The sequence below is a fragment of the Silene latifolia genome, chromosome 6 (genome assembly GCF_048544455.1).
Source record: "Silene latifolia isolate original U9 population chromosome 6, ASM4854445v1, whole genome shotgun sequence".
In the NCBI taxonomy this organism is placed as follows: Eukaryota; Viridiplantae; Streptophyta; class Magnoliopsida; order Caryophyllales; family Caryophyllaceae; genus Silene; species Silene latifolia.
Window position 1 is genome coordinate 57,612,605 of NC_133531.1, and position 6,576 is coordinate 57,619,180.

Here is a 6,576-nt window from a genome sequence, read left to right on the forward strand (position 1 = left end):
GTGAGTTTGTCAATCCTTTCGCAATAGAAGGAGAAGAGAACCCATTAAACAATACCACACAAAATCCACCTACAATGCCTAAATTCTCGTCTCACTCTATACCCACCGAGGAGGATCTACCAAACGGTACTCCTACCCCACAACATCTTACCGGAAACTTTATTGCCAAGTCCGCCTTCATCCAACTAGTTGAGAGGAGCCAATTCGGGGGAATGCCTAGTGAGGACCCTCATTCTCATATGGAAACATTTTGTGATTATTGTGAAGCTATCTCTCAAACGGGCGTGACTCAAGACCAAATAAGATGGGTCTTATTTCCTTTTTCGTTAATCGGCACCGCAAAGCAATGGTTGAAGGGCCTTGATAAGGCCACCCTTGGAATAGATTCTTGGAAGAAGCTAGCTCTAGCTTTCTACAAAAAATTCTACCCACCGGAAAAGACCAATATGCTAAGAGCTCAAATTACGGGTTTTAAGCAAAGGGATGAAGAATCTTTGTATGAAGCTTGGGAGCGGTTCAAAGGTATTTGTCGCTCATGTCCTCACCATGGACTTAGCGAATGGTTTTTAGTGCAACAATTTTGGAATGGTTTATATGAAGATTCAAGGAACATTCTCAATATGGGATCAAATGGAATGTTCACCGAAGTTGATGACAATCAAACATGGAACAAGATTGAGGAAATGGCGGTCCATAATTCGCAATATAGTAGGCCTCGCAAGGCTACTAGAGGAAAGTATGAAGTGGACACCGTTACTCAATTGGGTGCTCAACTTAGTGCTCACATTGACACAATCAACTTGAAGTTTGAACAAGCTATGGCTAGACTTGAGGAAAGCTCAAAATCATCAAAGCACCATGTCAATGCCATGACGGCATCCTCATCAATCCCAAGCGGGATATGTGAGAATTGTGGAACCTTAGGTCATGACTCAAGTGAATGTAGGGGAACAACCGAGCAAGTCAATGCTTTCCAAGCTTACAAAAGCGGTACCCCTTATTCAAATTTTTACAATGAAAACACCAAATTCCATCCAAATCTCTCATACAAAAGCCAAAATGTCCAAAACCCTCAAACAACATACACTCCACCACCCATGAGAAATCAAAACCAAAGACCCTTTTTCAATCAAAACCAAGGTTACCAAAATCAAAATCCATACAATCACCACAATGACCAAAGTTTTGATATCCAAAAAACGGTCCTTCAAATGCAAAAGAATCAACAAGAATTTTTCACCCAAATGCAAAAAGATAGCCAAGCAAAAGACACCACCATCAACAACATTCTAGCTCACACCAAGATGTTGGAAACACAATTGACCCAACTAGCATCTTCGAGCTCACAAAGACAAAAGGGGCAATTACCACCTCAAGGTAATCCCCCTAGACATGAAACGGTTAGTGCCATTCACTTGAGAAGTGGTACAAGGTATGAAGCACCGAAGGAGCAAGTTGAGGATGAAGTTGTGAGAGCTAGTGAGAATGAAGTTGTGGTGCAAAGTCCCAAAGAAGGGGAATCATCAAAAGAAGAAAGTTCAAAGAAAAATGAAGATAAAGCCAAAGAAAAGGAGCCCATTGTGATTAGACTTCCTTTTCCAAGTCGTCAAGCCAAGCCTAAATTTGATGATCAACTTGGAAAGTTCATGGAAATTGTGAAGAACTTAGAAGTCTCAATTCCTTTCACGGAATTAATCAATCACGTTCCGGCCTATGCAAAGTACATGAAAGATATCCTCACAAAGAAGAAGTCAATCCGGAAACTTGAGACTATCGCCTTCACTAAGGTGAGTAGTGCCATACTTCAAGGGAGTTCACCTCCAAAGTTAAAGGATCCGGGAAGCTTCTCAATACCGTGTACCATTGGCGACACAACGATCAACAAAGCCTTATGTGATCTAGGGGCTAGCGTGAGTGTCATGCCATACTCGGTAAGTAAAAGGTTGGGAATGGGAGAGCTTAAATGTACCAATATCACTCTTCAAATGGCCGATAGATCGACGAAGACACCGCTAGGGATATGGGAAGATGTCCCCGTGCGAATCGGGAAGTTTTTCATCCCGGTGGACTTTGTCATTGTTGATAAGGAGGAAGATTCCAACATTCCAATCATCTTAGGAAGACCTTTCCTACACACCGCGGGTGCGGTGATTGATGTGAAGCATGGAGAGCTCACTCTAGAAGTGGGAGATGAAAGCATAACTTTTAATCTTGACAAGACCATGAGAGCTCCTCGTTTGCATGAGCCATGTTTCATGATTGATCATTATAGCCGGAAAGATGAGAAGAAGAGATCGGAACTCCAATGGAGGAAGAAAGTTGAAGATGCTCCATTCAAAGAGCAAGTGAATTGTGACAAGGAGAGCTTGCAAAGCTCATCAAAATCAACCAAGGAAGAAGATGATGGCCTCATTGGCCAAAAGAAGAATTTGGGAGAGTTGTCTCCATCCAAGCAAGAGATTTTCAATGATCAACTCAATGAAGTTTGTGGTCTTTGGGACGACGAATTTGAAGGGATCTTTAATCCCTACATTGGGCATGCCATCGATCATGATCAACAACAAGAACCACGGTCTATTGAGGACCTCTACCATAACAACGAACAAGCTTTTAATTACTTCTTCGAGGTGTTGAGCAACATCAACAACACCTTGAACATGCCTCCTTGACATCTCATCAAGAATGAGAGTTTGGTGGAGTCCTCCCTAAACCACCATTTGTAAATATTTCTAACTCCCTAACTTACATTTAATTTTTGCATTGCATTTTTGTCATTTTTGGATTTATTTTTACTTTGATCAAAATAATTGTCATGAAAAGAGAGAAGTGAGGGAGGGACTAATGATTTTAATTAATGTGTAGTGATTTACCTTAGTGTGGGGATGGGAATTGCCTAGGCTATTCATGCCTTAGTAGTGCCCCCACAATGAAGAACACAAGATTTGAAAGAAAGAAAGAAAGAATGATAAGGGAATGCGTTGGTGCACGGATGGACTCGAATCCGTGTACACAAGGACCAATCCGAGCGGATTCCCGAGAATCCGCCCGTCTACGAGATCCGAGCGTCCGCCGAGAAGACGCCCGTCTTGGCCGAGCCGAAAACCGCAAAATTCTTGATCGTTGAAGAATCCGAGCGATTCTCGGAAAGACGCCCGTCTCACGTAATCCGTCCGTCTTGTGGACAATCCGCCCGTCTTGCACTGAAGAAAAACAAAGAAAAATCTCTCGGACAAGAATCCGTCCGTCTCAAGTGGAATCCGCCCGTCTCGTCTCAGCAGAATCCGAACGGATTCCCTGTAATCCGCCCGTCTCTAGGCGGGATTTTTGAAAATTTGAAGTCAAGAATCCGAGCGGATTGCGCCTAATCCGCACGGATTGTCCCCGCGTCCTAACATTGTCGAGTTCTTTAAATACCCACCCCACCTTCATTCATTCATTCATTCACTCATAAACACTACCCATACCACCAAAACCCTCATCCTCCCCATCTCAAAAACAAAAACCCTCAACAAAACTCACCAAAATCAAATCAAACCATCTTTCAAATAACAAATCAATCACTCCATCTTCATTAAAACCAAGACCAAAATCTTCACCTTTGAATTGATTTTTGTTCTCATAAAGGCAAAGCCTTTCACTTTCAAAATCGATTTGGGCATTCTACAAATTGAAGATTTTTGATCTTTTTCTTGGTTAGCTCATCAAATGGCAAGAACAAAGGGAGCAACAAAAGCAAAGGCAAAGGCAACAAAGGCACCAAAGACTACAACTCTCTCTCAAAGGCAAAAAGCTCTACAAATGAAGAAAGCTTTGGCAATGGTGGTATCAACACCAAACTTGGAAGTGCAACAAACTCAACAAATTTCTATGGAAGCATCACCCTCTACTCCGGTAATTAATCAACTCTTGCATTACCCGGAGGTAACATTCATTTCCGACTCCCATAGAAATACATTTGTCAAGTTTGCTATGAAACAAATTCAATCCACAAAATTCATATGCCAAGATGCTTTAGAGAAGTTGGGTATTCTTGAACAAACGAGAGTCTTTTTCAATGCCATGGGTTTAAAGAAATTGTTTGAAATGGAGGAAGTAACATACCCCTCCCTTGTCTTGGAATTCTTAAGTTCCTTGAAAGTGACAAAAGTTGAGAATAGGGAAAATATTGAGTTTCGTCTAGCTAACACTAGTAGACGCATTTCCTTTCCGGAATTGGGTGCAATTTTGGGTCTTAGCGATGAACATAAATTCTATAAGCAATATGGGAAGTATGATCCCGAGCCTCTTTGGGAGGCAATCTCCGGGAAGAAATTTGAAGATTTTAAAGCTTGTCGTGCTCTTTTGGTCCATCATCCGGGCATAAGAATATGGCACAAAGTTGTGGGAAATACCATAATTGCTAGAAAAGACACCAATCATTTCACGGGACTCGATTTTATTCTCCTTGAATCAACTTTGAATATTGGAAGAATTCACACCAAGCCTTACAATTCTTTGAGGCTATTGGTTGATAGATGGCTCCATATAGATAGTGGGAAGAAGGGTCAAACCGTAATTGTTAATGGCGGCCTTGTCACGGTCCTAGCCAAGCACTTTGATCCTAATTTCAATAAGGATAGCAAGTACAAGGCTAAGGATGGTGGCCATCTCATTGATATGTCCACCTTGATTAACAAGTTTAAGTGGGTTGTTCACAATTCCCTTGATACCAAGTATGGGTGGCTTACAAGTGAGGCTCGATCATTCACTTTACCCGCAAAGATTTGCCGTCTTAGTGTCCACCGGACCAACTATTTACTTCCCCTATCCGAAGAAGCCGAATACATCATTCAACAACAAAAGGGTAATCATGAAACCCCCTCCTCTTCCATTGTTATACCACCTTACCCCTATGATTATGAAGAGTTCAAACCACAAGGAGTTGAAATTGGGAAAGACTATGTAACTCTTCTAATGCAAGCCATGCACAAGCAAGCTCATGAAGATCGGAAGAATGCTTATTTAGCTCAATATCCTCCCCTCCTACATTTAGCTAGGCAAGGACTCCTTGATCCATCTTGTCCTTTGCCTAGTTGGGCGGATAGAGAAGCCTTGTTTCCGGGTGCATCTAGGGACGTGGTGGAAGACAATGAGGTTGTTGGAAATGATGAGGAGATTGATGATAATATTGAGGAAGAAGCAAGTGGAGATGAAGAAAGAGATGGTGAAGATGGTGAAGAAAATGATGAGGAAGATGATGATGAAGAAAGCAAAGAAGAAAGTGCCAAGGAAAGTGGCAATGTGACCACTTCTCATGAGGGAAGTGGTGATGATAGTAGCATGATGGAAGACTAGCCTTGGAGATTCCTACTCTCCCACGGTTTGTCTATATCTCTTTGTATTTTATTTTCATTTTGATCATTGTTGGTTTAGTCCTAGCAACATCAAAGGACTCACACCTCGGTTCCTTTGAGGTGTTCTTTATTGTTCCCACTTTTGTAAAATCCAAAATGACAATCTAGTCTCATGCATAGCATTGTATGTGCATAAACTCCCCCATGCTTTGACATTAGCAATAGTGTCTTGCTTGGTTTGGGGAAGTTAATGCATACGCAACGGGAGGTAATTTAAATTATCCTCTCCGTCATAACAAAAACCATGCATCATGTAGTATAGCTTAGTGTAGAATTGCATTTAGCATAGAAATCATACATCATTCTTTGCATAATTTCCATCATTTTGGCCATTGAGGACAATGCCCATATTAGTGTGGGGATGGGAATTCTAACTCTTAACTTTTATTCAAAAACCATAAAAATTGAAAAATTTCAAAAATCATAAAAATTTGAAAAATTGAAAAAAACCAAAAACAAGTTCATTTCCTTTGTATATATTGTCTTGTATATATTATGTTTGTTTCATCCTTGTTCACTTTGATTGACTACGCCACATCCGAGACATGAGGATATTGAAGACCGCATGGTATGATCTTTCCAATCTCCTTTTCCTCTTTATGTTAATGACTATGTGGCTTTATTTTGATTGATGCGGTAAAACAATGTGAACTTAGGACTTGCATTTAGTTTATATGTCATATTAGTTGGTAGAATCATTTGCATTAGGATGTTTATATGTTAGTTACATCATGGCATGTAGTTTGCATGTTAGAAAAATTTTGCGAAACCGTCTACTTGGGAAGCTTGACAAGTGTATATAGGCCCTAGTAGATGCTTTTTATTCTTAAGACTTTGCTTGTTAGAATGCTTGTAAAACACCCTAGGATGTGTCATGCTAGTATCCTTTGACCCATGGTTTAAGGCCTAGTCAAGAGTACCTTGTGGTGTGATAACTCCTTGGCTACCGTTTATTCCAAGGTGACCCTTGAAACCATGCATACTTCTATCATTCATCCATATTCTACCATACATTTTTGTCATCAAAGGGAATGGGCACAAAAAGAAAAAAAGAAATTGATTTGAGTTCAAAGAAATGAAAAGTGAAAGAAAGTTTGCAAAAATGCATCAAAAGAAAAGAGGAGCAAAAAAAAAAAAATAGAACTCCTAAAGCTTCAAAAATAAGGCACCCTCGTTACTAATT

General features: G+C 40.5%; 1 non-coding gene across 1 annotated transcript; it reads right to left on the reverse strand.

The window, feature by feature from the left end:
* Window positions 1-446: 446 nt before the first annotated feature.
* LOC141589085 (small nucleolar RNA R71) lies at window positions 447-553 on the reverse strand. Its single transcript, XR_012520039.1, has one exon. It is a non-coding gene; the product is annotated as a small nucleolar RNA R71 (small nucleolar RNA).
* Window positions 554-6,576: the final 6,023 nt, after the last annotated feature.